The sequence below is a fragment of the Urocampus carinirostris genome, chromosome 17 (genome assembly GCF_059441175.1).
Source record: "Urocampus carinirostris isolate Australia breed hairy pipefish chromosome 17, RoL_Ucar_1.0, whole genome shotgun sequence".
Taxonomy (NCBI): domain Eukaryota; kingdom Metazoa; phylum Chordata; class Actinopteri; order Syngnathiformes; family Syngnathidae; genus Urocampus; species Urocampus carinirostris.
In genome coordinates, this window is record NC_142365.1 from 11,981,531 (window position 1) to 11,995,195 (window position 13,665).

A 13,665-nucleotide genomic window follows, 5' to 3' on the forward strand; every position below is an offset into this window, starting at 1 on the left:
ACGATCCGCTCCACGCGGCAGCTGCAGTCGACTTTGACAAAATTGATTCTCTTTGATTTCTTTTGTTATGTTTTTTATCGTTTTCTCGGCCGCTTCCGCGGTCTTCTTTATTTAGCCGCCAAACATTCCTTTGCGGAACACTTTGGTTTTTCACAACACATGCTAGCCGTCACCACAAAGACGCAAAAACAATAGATTTGCCAGGATGAGGAGGTATGACATTTGTTTTACTGCTAACGCTAATTAGCATTTGTTTCCACAAAACAGACGGGTGTTATGAGAAAACGGAACAATATCATATTCTTAATTCCTTGTGAACTAAAACTATTGTTAGAGTCAAAGGAGGGATGTTTTACAGCTAATGCTAGTTAGCATTCATTTCGATAACAATTTCAACTCTCCATTTAAACTTTTTAAAATACTGTTAATGTCCATTTTTTGCCAGTAATTCATTTGGGGTCTAGTTAATGCTTTTTAGCCGGCCATTTTTGTTAATTAGGAATGACAACAGCGTTTTGTTATGTCCGTTTTGGGGGTGTTGGGGCTTAGAACTCATTTCATATATTTTATTAATACTATAGATTGAGGTAAAGGTCCTTATTTTCACCATTTTTACGTGTAATCCTGTTGTTTTCCCACTAGGTGGCAGCATCGATTATGGGCTGAAAACAGGTTATATGCATATTTTTTTATTTTATAGGTATATATTTTTGGGAAAGTGGGGTACAGTTGCCTTAGACTTGTTCTATTCTTTAAAAAATAAAATTCATGTTTTTATTTTTATGTTAGGGTCGTTTTCCCTTTAATCCCATTTGAGTGTAATCCCACTGTCCTCCCAGTAGGTGGCAGCCTACTTTTACCCTGCCATTTTCAATTTTATAGAAGAAGAGAGCAGGGTTTAAAAAAACAAATAAGGAGAATAAATTGTATGTAATAATAATAATAATAATAATAATAATAATTTCCTTGTATTGTCATTCTGTGTAACAATGTACACAGAACGAAATGTCGATTGCACCTGGCCCGTTGTAGCGAGCCGATGCAGCCGCAGTATTCATTTCGTATATTTTATTAATACTATAGATTTAGGTTAGGGTCCTTTTTCATCTTTATTTTAGGTGTTATCCTGTTGTTTCCCCAATAGGTGACAGCAAGTCAAGTCAAGTCATTTTTATTTGTATAGCCCTAAATCACGAAGAGTCTCAAAGGGCTTCACAGATTATTACACTATATTACACAGACTATTTTTCAGAATATTATTATACATTCCCCTGCTCTGGAGCCGACGAGAAGAGTAGGTTATTCATATGCTATAGAGTAGAAGTGAGTTTTAAGCTTAGATTTAAACGTTTCCACTGAGGTTGCAGATCGGCTCTCAGGGGGAAGAGCCTTCCACAACACCGGTGATGGAGAACGCTATCGAACCAGCAGTACACTTCTTTGCTCTTGGGATCACCAGAAGACCGGCACTCTCAGAACGTAGGCTTCGGACCGGGACATAGGGGCAAATCAGATCTGAAAGATAAGAGGGAGCAAGTCCATGTATGATTTTGTATAATACTAAGAGAACCTTGAAATCACATCTAAGGCTAACTGGGAGCCAATGTAGGTTAGCCAAAATCGGTGTGATGTGATCGGACTTTTTTGTCCTAGTTAAAAGCCTCGCTGCGGCATTTTGTACCAGCTGAAGAGACTTCATTCTAGACTTCGGGAGACCAGAGAGTAGTGCATTACAGTAATCGAGACAGGAGGTAACAAACACATGAATTATAATTTCCGCATCCGACTGAGACAGTATAGAACGAATTTTAGCAATGTTACGAAGATGGAAGAAAGCGGTTCTAGTCATTTTCTTTACATGCGTTTCAAAGGATGGATCAGGGTCAAGTATGACACCTACATTTTTAACTGAGTCACTGTGTGATGTGACATTTGTCAATGTTCACAGCAGTTTTTGAGAATAAGTCGCGGCATTTAGATGGACCAATGACTAACATTTCGGTCTTTTCAGAGTTAAGACGCAAGAAATTGAGTGACATCCACTCTTTTATCTCAATGAGGCAGGCTTCCAAATTTCCACAGTTTAGTGTGGCAGATTCCTCCAACGGAAGATATAGTTGAGTGTCGTCTGCGTAGCAGTGGAAACTGATATTGTACTTGCGAATAATATCACCTAATGGAAGCATGTAAATGCTGAAAAGAAGGGGGCCAAGCACTGAACCCTGCGGAACACCACAGGTAACACTAAAGGGCTCAGATGTCATTTCGCCATATTTAACACAGTGCGTCCTATCTGAGAGGTAGGATCAGCACATTTTATAGGCTGCCATTTTTCACTCCAAAGAAGGCTGACAACAGGATTTTTTTATTTTATTTTAATTTTTTGGGTGGGGTACATAATGCTTAAACTCGTTCTATACTTTAAAAAAATACTGCAGATTCATGTTAGGGTCGTTTTCCCTTTGATTCATTTTGAGTGTAATCCCAGCGTCCCCCCTAGTAGGTGGCAGCCCACTTTTAACCTACCATTTTCAATTAAATAGAATAATAAAAGGAAGGTTTAAAAAAGTCAATAATGGGAAGAATATGTATAATTCCAAATGTTCATTTCGTATATTTCATTAATACCATAAATTTAGGTGAGGGTCCTTTTTTCACCTGTATTTTAGGTGTAATTCTGTTGTTTCCCCACTAGGGGGACAGCACACTTTATGGACTGACAACAGGATATATATATATATATATATATATATATATATATATATATATATATATATATATATATATATAGGGCAGCACGGCTGTGCAGTGGTTAGCGCATGTGCAGCACAGTTCATGTCTTAGGAACCTCCTGCGTGGGTTCAAATCCAGCTCCGGACCTCCTGTGCGGAGTTTGTATGTTCTCCCCGTGCTTGTGTGGGTTTCCTCCGGGCACTCCGGTTTCCTCCCACATTCCAAAAACATGCATTTCAGGTGAATTGGCCGGTCCAAATTGTCCCTAGTTGTGAATGAGCGAGTGAGTTGTCTGTCCCCATGTGCCCTGCGATTGGCTGGCTACCAGTTCACGGTGTCCCCTGCCCACTGCCCGATGATTGCTGGGATGGGCTCCAGCACTCCCGCGACCCCACTGAGGATAAGCGGTGTAGCTGATGAGATGAGATAGATATATATGATCCCATCATCCCCCCACTAGGTGGCAGCCCACCTTTACTGCACCATTTTTAATTTAATAGAAGAATAAAAGCAGGGTGAAAAAAAGAAAATAGACAACTCAAAACTTTATAAGATACAGTGAGCTCTCAGCCCGTTTCTGTTAACCTTACTGACAGCAACTAGGGGGAACAAATGGCTATTTTTGGATTGATGACTTTTGAAAATAAATAATTCATGCACTTTTAAAATTATTTGTTTCTATTTAGTAATATTTTGAATACCATACATTCAAGTTGGTCCCCTTTTTTTGCATTTCATATATTTTGGGTGCTTCCACACTGGGTTGTAGTCCACTTTTTCGCCTGCTGTTTTCAGTTTAATAGAAGAAAAATAACTAAATTTCATTCTATAATCCAGGGGTGTCAAACTCATTTTAACTCAGGGGCCACACAATAGAACAAACATTCTGTCGAGGGCTGGACTAGTAGATTAAAGAGAAAGAAAAAGGGAGATAAAGAGATAAGAGAAAAAGGGAGGGAAAATGAGAGAGGGCAGGACAAAGAAAGAGAAAGAGAGAGAGGGAGAGCGCGAGAGAAACAGAAGAGATAAAAAGAGAAGTCATGAGAGAAGGGGAAAGAAGGGGAGAGGAAGAAAGAAATCCAAAGAGAAATAGAAAGACAGAAGGAGAGAAAAGAAAGTGCAAAGGGTAGGAAGAGAGAAAGAGAAAAGAGAGAAAAGGTCAAAACGGAAATTAGAGCAAACTAAGTTAAAAAGACAGAGAGAGAGAGAGAGAGAAAGAGGCAAAGGAAGAGAAAAAGAGAGACACTGAGAGTGAAAGAGACAGAGTGGGAGAAAAGGGAGTGGAAAAGAGAGAGAGAGAGAGACAGAGAGAGAGAGATTTAATTACAAGTACAGTGTCTTTGTGAGAGGCGCCTGGCTTTGGCAACATCAAGTTGACATATTTCAACCTGCAGCTTGTTTTTCTCTTGCGCTTCTCTGGTTGTTGTCTCGCGGGCCGGATTCAATCCCTTAGCGGGCCTGATCTGGCCCGCGGGCCGCCTGTTTGACATCTGTGCCTTAATCCTACTACGTATTTCTTACTTTTTCAAAACTAGGTTCAGGTTAGGGTTCCTTTTTGTGCCTCTTATTTATTTAGTTGGCATCCCACTTTTTAGCCTGCCACTTTAAACTCCTCGAGTCAGAATCAAATCTAGCGTGTTCCCATTTTTATGGGTTGGCAAGTCAACCAGTTGGGTAAAACCAAATGCATCAATTAGAGAACTAAACGCAATAGTAAGTGAACTGTGTGGGGAGTTCATATGAATGTTAAAGTCTCCCATAATTATAATTTTGTCTGCATAGGTTACTAGTTCAGACAAAAGTTCAGCAAATTCGTCTAAGAAAGTTGTGTATGGCCCAGGTGCACGATAGATAGTTATTACATCAATTGACAATTGAGGGGACCGCATCACAAGAGCCTCAAACGTTTTGTAATTATTAGAGGTACGTGTATTAAATTTGAGCGATTTTTCAGAGATTAGCGCAACACCACCACCTCTTTTCAGCGTGCGTGCTATATGACTACTCTCGTAGTCTGGGGGAGAGGCATAATTTAGAGCTAAGTGCTCATCCGGGCGTAACCACGTTTCACAAAGACCCATACAGTTAAGTTTATAATCACGAATAATGTTATCAACAAGTAAAGCTTTTGGAGCAAGCGATCTAATATTTAACAGACCAAATTTCAGCTTTGCTGAATCATTTGACTTAGCTGAACTCTTTGTAGTCTTTGTCGAGATCTTCAAAAGCTCCCGGCGTTGTGGCCGCTCGTGAGCGCTGAGTTTAAAGCGTCGGTTGTCCGGCGAGGAATAAATGGTGGAATTAGTTACATCCTCGCGTCCATCCTCGCGTCCATCTTGCTGCTTGGACTTCACACGTTTCACACATCTACCTGCACGGCAACCACGCTTCTTTGTCCTTTCTTTACGGCGCCGTCGGCGACGTTTATTAAGAGGATGTAGTGGGTTGTACATAATTCACCCACGGAACTATTGTTTAGTTGGCGAGGTCCTAGGGGGACTCTTAATTCGACCGGTTCTAGCCACTCTCGGGTGTTTGTTTTGGTTATCGCAAGTTTACATGTTATTAAAGCAGCGTCCGTTGGCACCTTTGTTTGACACTCCGCCTACGACTCCCGTCTCTGCTCGCTACATTGGTGACCCCGACATTAGTCTCGTGGAAGTTTCCGAGGCTGTGCATACTACTGAGCATACCGTCATGGCATACGCGCCCATCCTCAAGCTCCCCGAGTTCTGGGAGTCATCAGCGCTAACGTGGTTCGCACAAGCAGAGGCTCAATTCGCCCTGCACGGAATCACTAATGATGACTCTCGCTATTACCACGTGGTGTCTGCTCTGGGGAGCTCAACTGCAGCCAGAGCGGTGAGTTTCATCACATCCCCTCCTGAACTGGATAAATATAAGGGACTGAAGGCATATCTCCTCAGAATCTTTGAACTGTCGCGTTCTGAGCGTGCTCGACGCCTCCTTGCTATTCAGGGCTTAGGAGACAGTAAGCCATCGGATCACATGGAAATTATGTTAAACTTGCTTGGCACCGAAGAGCCAAATTTTCTTTTCATTGAACTTTTTCTGCGTCACATGCCGCCGCATGTCCAGACGGCGCTTGCGAATACAACCATTACAGATCCGCGTGCACTGGCAGAGGAAGCGGACCGGTTTTTCCTGGCCACACATAGATACACACATGAGGTGCTGGCCCCTACACGCACTTACAAACCATCAAGTGCGACGCCCCCAGCCAGCAAGGCACGCGCGGCCACCGACGATCAGAATGTGTCAGGTCTGTGTTACTACCATGCACGTTTTGGGCCCAGGGCCAAGAAGTGCCGTCCCCCTTGCACCTCCAACGCGACGGGAAACTTCAAGGCCTGCACTCTGTAGCGGCCGTGAGTGTAGGCGCAAGAAACCGGCTACTGTTCATCCGGGACACCATCTCCGGCCAAAAGTTCTTGTGTGACACCGGCGCCCAGAGGAGCGTCCTCCCTGCCACTGTGGACGATGTGGGGGGGGAACACATGGACCTCCATTAACTTCTGCCAATGACACCCCCATCCGCACATATGGGGAACACGGTTGCCGAGAGCCTTGGAGTCAAACTTCACCGCACCACTGCCTACCACCCCCAGGCTAACGGGTTGTGCGAGCGGTTCCACCGCTCGATGAAAGCGGCCTTGCGCGCCAGCCTGACCGATGGGGACTGGGTCGATAAGCTACCCTGGGTCATGCTGGGACTGAGGACCGCTCCCAAAGAAGACCTTCAGTGCTCTTCAGCTGAGTTGGTTTACGGTCAAGTGCTGCGGGTGCCAGGTGATTTCATCCCAGACCCAACGACACCCTGGGCTGCATCCAGGGAGAAGTCCATCTTGCAGGGCACTGCGGGAGCGTTTGTGCCTATCCCCACATCGCGACACGGCAGGCCAGTTTCACGGGTTCCCTCCAACCTGCGCTCGGCTGGTTTTGTTTTCATTCGCCACGATGCCCACCGCGGACCATTGCGCCCTCCTTATGATGGACCGTTTAAGGTCCTGCAGCATGGCGACAAGACCATGGTCGTGGACATTGGTGGTAGGCCAGAGACTGTCTCCGTGGACAGGGTTAAGCCTGCCCACATGGATATGTCCAAGCCATTGGAACTGGCCCAAGCCCCACGGCGCGGCCGTCCTCCTGCGGCACGACCCTCCGGTCCCGTGGGTACCCACTCTGACCCTCCGCCCCCAGCAACTGTGGGCTTTCCAACTGAGTCCACAAGCTCTCACCCCCCCGCTGTTCCAACTCCTTGTACCCGCAGTGGCCGGGTCAGCGTCCCAACCAGGCACAGAGACTTTGACTATGGGTGAATTCTGGGGGGGCTTGTGTAGTGGGTTGTACATAATTCACCCACGGAACTATTGTTTAGTTGGCGAGGTCCTAGGGGGACTCTTAATTCGACCGGTTCTAGCCACTCTCGGGTGTTTGTTTTGGTTATCGCAAGTTTACATGTTATTAAAGCAGCGTCCGTTGGCACCTTTGTTTGACACTCCGCCTACGACTCCCGTCTCTGCTCGGTATATCATGGGCGGTATAAAAAGTGCCCGAAAAATCGAAATTTAGACGCCCACCCAACCGAATAAGTTCGTCCCTACTGTAAGTGTTTTTGGCCACACATGTGTCCAAAAGTGAAAGCAAAAAAGACAAGAGAACGGCAATAAATAGAAGATTAGCTGGAGAGCTAGCCGCGAGCATGTATCCATGCGCAGCCAAAGACGCACACCTTGGTTTACTGATGAAACTAGAGCCCTTAAAAAAGAATGCAGGAAATGGGAGAGAAAATGGCGCGCTACCAAGCTTGAGGTTTTCCATCAAACCTGGTGTGACAGCTTGTTAAAGTATAAAGCGGCCCTTGCCTCTGCAAAATCGGCCTACCTTTCGAAGGTGATTGCGTCTCAAAAGAACAACCCCAAAGCCCTTTTTGACACTGTAGCATCGCTTACAAGGCAACAGGCTATCGCAGACAGTTCGACACACTCTGCTCAGGACTTAATGGTCTACTTCACTAAGAAGATTCAATGCATACAGGAAGAAATTGCAAAAGATATTGTTAGTACCACACGTATTAAAGGACTGAAATTTACAGATGCACGACAGGGTGGCTGCCCTGGGAAAATGGCCGGTTTTAGTGAACTGTCACTTGATGATCTCAAACAAGTGGTGAATGCGGCCAAACCGACAACTTGCCAGTTCGACCCTCTCCCAGGTTCACTTATTAAAAGTCTTTTTAGCGTCCTTGGGCCTTCAGTTCTAAATATTATAAATACATCACTCTCCTCAGGTGTAGTTCCAGCAGCTTTTAAGTCCGCCGTTATTAAACCCACACTGAAACGACCCAACCTTGATCCAGAAATATTAAGTAATTACAGACCTGTGTCAAACCTACCTTTCCTCTCTAAAGTACTCGAAAGAGTAGTGGCACAGCAGCTGAATGCTTTCATATCGGAGAATAACCTTTTTGAATCCATGCAATCTGGATTCAGGGCTAACCACTCTACTGAGACAGCTCTGATCAAGGTAACAAATGATCTCCTAATGTCAATGGATTCTGGCGCTTCATCACTTTTGCTGCTACTGGATCTTAGTGCTGCTTTTGACACAGTGCGCCACAATATCCTACTAGAACGGTTGGAAAAATGGATTGGTCTCTCAGGAGCCGTCCTCTCGTGGTTCAAATCTTACCTCTCAGATAGGACGCACTGTGTTAAATATGGTGAAACGACATCTGAGCCCTTTAATGTTACCTGCGGTGTTCCGCAGGGTTCAGTGCTCGGCCCCCTACTTTTCAACATTTACATGCTTCCATTAGGTGATATTATTCGCAAGTACAATATCAGCTTCCACTGCTACGCAGACGACACTCAACTATATCTTCCGTTGGAGGAATCTTCCACACTAAACTGTGGAAATTTGGAGGCCTGTCTCACTGAGATAAAAGAGTGGATGTCACTCAATTTCTTGCGTCTTAACTCTGAAAAGACCGAAATGTTAGTCATTGGTCCTTCTAAATGCCGGGACTTATTCGCAAAAACTGCTGTGAACATTGACAAATGTCACATCACACAGAGTGACTCAGTTAAAAATTTAGGTGTCATATTTGACCCTGATCTATCCTTTGAGATGCATGTAAAGCAAATTACTAGAACTGCCTTCTTCCATCTTCGCAACATTGCTAAAATCCGTTCAATACTGTCTCAGTCTGATGCGGAAACAATAATTCATGCATTTGTTACCTCCCGTCTCGATTACTGCAATGCACTACTCTCCGGTCTCCCGAAGTCCAGAATCAAGTCTCTTCAGCTAGTACAAAATGCCGCAGCGAGGCTTTTAACTAGGACAAAAAAGTACGATCACATAACACCGATTTTGGCTAACCTGCATTGGCTCCCAGTTAGCCAAAGATGTGACTTCAAAGTTCTCTTAGTATTGTACAAAATCATACATGGACTTGCTCCCTCTTATCTTTCAGATCTGATTTGCCCCTATGTCCCGGTCCGAAGCCTACGATCTGAGAGTGCTGGTCTTCTGGTGATCCCGAGAGCAAAGAAGTCTTCTGCTGGTTCGAGAGCGTTCTCCATCCGGGCACCGGTGCTGTGGAATGCTCTTCCCCCTGAGATTCGATCTGCAACCTCAGTGGAAATGTTTAAATCTAAACTTAAAACTCACTTCTACTCCATTGCATACGAATAACCTACTCCTCTTGTCGGTTGAAAATAGTTTGTGTAATATAGTGTAACAATCTGTGAAGCCCTTTGAGACTCTTCGTGATTTAGGGCTATACAAATAAAAATGACTTGACTTGACTTGACTTTCAATAAATAGAATAAATAGAACTTTTTTTTAAAATGACTAACCTTAAACCCATTTTACACTTATTTCATACCACCCATTCACGTTTGGGTCATTTTCTGGTCTTTAATTTGTTTTACGCGTTATTCTGTGAATATAAGTTTACACCTAAACCAACTCACCACGCTATACAAACTCATAGAGGAGCTGTGAAAAAATACATAATTTTTGTCTTAATTGTTGTACTGGTTTGAGATGAATAAAAAATAAATACAAAATAAGTTTTAGCACTGCACAGGCAAGAAGAGACCAGATAATAATCATAAATCCACTGTTTCAAACACCAGACCACTCCAGATCTAGATAACATAAGAAAGGGCCTTCGATTTTACTATCATCATCATACTATTTCTACTCATGGTACAATGTTGTTTTGGCTGAATGGTTTCCCAGATTGCTCCGTTACGACGTTGTACAACTTGGCACCATAAAAAGTAGGGCGATTTTTTTTAAATCAAATCTAATGCCTTTTCCTTTGTAATCTACATATCTACTAGTGACCTAGTGGATAAGATTTGGTACTCTCATTGCCGCGATCCGGGTTCTATTTCTTTTGTAAATGAGGTCGCTGATATTTGTTGACTGATCAGTCATTGCTCATATACAGTGATATACTACAGTAAAACCTCGGTATTAAGCACAGGTTGATTTGGGTGAAAATAAATAAATACGGTACGGTGGTACCTCTACTTACAAATTTAATTTGTTTTGGTAATAGCCAATGACCTGAAAACTTCGTAAGTAGAGAGTCATTTTGTATCTAAATACTCTAATCCGTTCCAAGCCCTGCAAAGGTACAGTATGATATTTTTTGATCAATTATAAAAGTGCATCAGAACATGAAAAAAATGCATTCTAAAATGAGATGACAGCATTATAAAAATAATAAAACGAGAGGCACAGAATTAAAAAAAAAATTATAATAAAGGAAATAATAATAATATTCATTTACCTTTTTGCCTTGTGTTTCTTGAAAAAACAATTCAATGGCATCTGCTTTTGCTGGCTTTTGACAATCCGTTCTGGGTGATTCCTTTCCACAAATTCCGATAATTCGTGGAATTTTGCTGAAATATTTTTAATTTGAGCTGATTAAATGATAGCTGCTCCTCCCTGCTATCTTGCCGGAACTCCTCCTCCTCGTCCCTGAACTGTGACACGAAGAGCATGCTGAAAGCACGCATGCGCACCGGGTTGCCAGGCAGATTTTAATCGATAACATGTTTGTTTTCGTCCGGCTAACTCGGGGAGCGGCGCGTACTGGACTGTATTTTTGACTTCGTATCCTGAAACGTCTTTGTAACTGGAGGCAATATTTTCCTATTCAGGACTTTCGTATGTAGAGACGTTCGTAAGTAGAGGTACATCTGTACAAGCAAAAAAAATGAAGACAATTTATTTTCTCAGTACTGGTCCTTGTCCCAGTGGTTACCGACCACTCGCATAGATGACTACTCAAGTTTTTGGGTCTGGCTCAGAAGAATTATGTAATCCCTATACTAAACATACACAAATTCCATCGGAGTTCACTGAAAGAGGACCTTGAATGAGCAAAAGCTACGAAGGTTCAGTTCATATGAGCAAAAGTACTACAGAAGTTACAGTAAAGAAATGAAAGACACGCAAAGTATTTGTCCCTGAAAAGACGGTGAGGATCGGAGGCAGTAAAGATGCTATGGAAATAGAATGAAAAGAAGAAAAGTTTTTTCCTTATTGTGCTCCAGTGGCTCGCTTGGGCGGCTGTTTTCTTTTTATGCGTAGCGAGAGGTGAAGTGGATCCTTTCTTCTCACCGGGTGAAAGGCATCGGAAGCACAGTAATACTACGTTCCAATACTTTGACTTCCTTTTCTTCCTTTTTTTTCCTTGCCCTGATCTAACTTTTAAAAACACTTTCATTTCTTCTCAGTTTATTCCCCTCAACATATTATTTTCCGGAGTAATTTATTAGACAGTGTTTTATCAATAATATGGTTATATACTTTACATATACTGATGTAAATATTTATTCATATATTGAGTCAGTCATTTGGTTATTTAGCTATTTAGTTATTTGAATAATTAAATTGTCATTTTTGTTTTTTTTCACAAATCTTTAAAGCGACAATATGTATTATCTATATCGTGTAGCACAAGCAAAAATGAATGCTAAAAAGCATTGGAAAACAAACTACGTAGACACAAAGGGACCACACTGTGCCATTTTTCTTCTCTTTTATTTTTCCTAACCTTTTTTGTTCTTTTCGGGTACCCCGTAGCAGCAAGATGGCCGAATATTATTTTAGCTTCCTCTGGGTGAGGCTCATGTTATGTATAATATATGCCAATTTTTAGAAGTAAAAGGTATGTAAAACATGCATGTTTATTTGATAGTTCATGTATTTTTGGTCATTATTCATCAAATCAATATTTTTGTATTTTTTTAATGAATTTAAAAAAAACTAAGAAACAAAATATTACACACTGTCCCCTTAAACAAAGGAATTTTAGATAATCAGTCTAGGTAATTTCAGTCTACTTTTTTAATTAATCTCTGTATTTATATTATATATATATATATATATATATATATATATATATAATTGTGTGAGTGTATTTTTATACAGTACTGTATTATTTTTATGAATATATCCTTTGTATCTTTATTATTATTTTTGTAGCATATTTGTAGTAATTTTGCAGTTTTACTGCACTTTTTCTGTATTTTTTGGTAGTATTCATGCAGTAGTATCTTTATGTAGAAGTATTTTTATTAGTATCTCTTAATACATATGTATTATATTATTAATGTACTGGTATTTTTGTAGTGTTTCTCTGGAAGTACATTTTAAGTATTTTCATTGTGGTAAATTGTAGTATTTATGTTATTTTTACTGTTACTGGAGTTGTAGTAGTTTTGTAGTATTTCAGTTTAAATATTTCTGTAGTATTTTCTTTTCACTGTATTACTGTAGTAGTATTTATGTCGTATTTTTTTCTTTTCAGAAAGAAAGCAAATTTATATGTTAGGTCCCTATTTTTAAGCACAAGATTTGATCCTCAATTGTGTAATTATTTTTTAGTATTGTTCTAGTATTTCTGCAACAAACTATTGTAATTAATTATATTAATACTACAATGTCAACAAATGACACACCTCTTTTTGTCTTCTGCCGCCTTGCAGACCTCGCCCGTCTCATCACCGGGATGGCAGATTAATTCAAGTAAGCGGTAAACGACGGTGCACTAAAGGGTAGGGGGGCTTTTTGCTTTTTGCCCCTTCCGACCTGTCCGTGCAATCTCCAGAGCGGGGAAAGAGGCTATTAGGCGGCGCTTCAAGAAAAGGATGGACCGAATCAAAGCCGGCCAAATTGAACACAGGTAGACAAATACGCTTGCGCTGGGGCCAAATGGAGGAGCTTTGAAGACTACCTCATTTGTTTTTTTTTTCTTTTTCAGGATTAGGGTTAGTTAGTCAAGCGTTTGTAGAAAGGGGTTATGTAAATAAGAGCTCTAATGCAATGGTCTGATTAATCATTTTGAATAAAAACTGACTGTTGAGCAGCTCATATTACGGGTGGGCATACCGGGAATTTTACGATCGATCTGATCCAAATAAATACAAGGTAGTATTGGTCATTGGCGATATGTTCTTCTTTGAAATTGTATGATCATTGAATGATCGAACCCACTCCCTTGGTGTCGAGTCCAGTCAGGTCATGTTCATTTGTCTTAAGTGTAAAATCGGATTGTGCTGTTACATGAAAGAAGAAAGTCACAAAATTCCTTTCCCCTCAATTGTTTTCTCAAGTGGCTTGCCGGACTCCTCAGTGCCTCGACGCTGTTGCCAAAGTCCTTGGAGTGTCCCAAACATCTTATCAGATCCCCTTTCCATCTGATAGGAATAATGAATGTGGCTCTCCAAGGGCCTCCCCACGTGCCGACATTTATTCAAAAGAAACAAATTGGAGTCAAATCTGACCTTTGCTAACGTTACAGTCATATACTAGATACCCAGGATACAACATGAATACGTTCTAACGGGAAACTGCTGTATAGCGGGGGATAGAAACTTA

The 13,665-nt window shown here is 41.7% G+C and overlaps 1 long non-coding RNA gene across 2 annotated transcripts; it reads left to right on the forward strand.

The window, feature by feature from the left end:
- The first annotated feature begins 2 nt into the window (after nucleotides 1-2).
- LOC148349229 (uncharacterized) lies at nucleotides 3-13,226 on the forward strand. 2 transcript variants are annotated; one of them, XR_015847447.1, is made up of 5 exons: nucleotides 3-213; nucleotides 643-672; nucleotides 12,774-12,820; nucleotides 12,896-12,970; nucleotides 13,049-13,226. It is a non-coding gene; the product is annotated as an uncharacterized LOC148349229 (long non-coding RNA). The 2 variants fall into 2 exon arrangements; XR_015847448.1 differs by having other exon boundaries at nucleotides 12,774-12,813.
- Nucleotides 13,227-13,665: the final 439 nt, after the last annotated feature.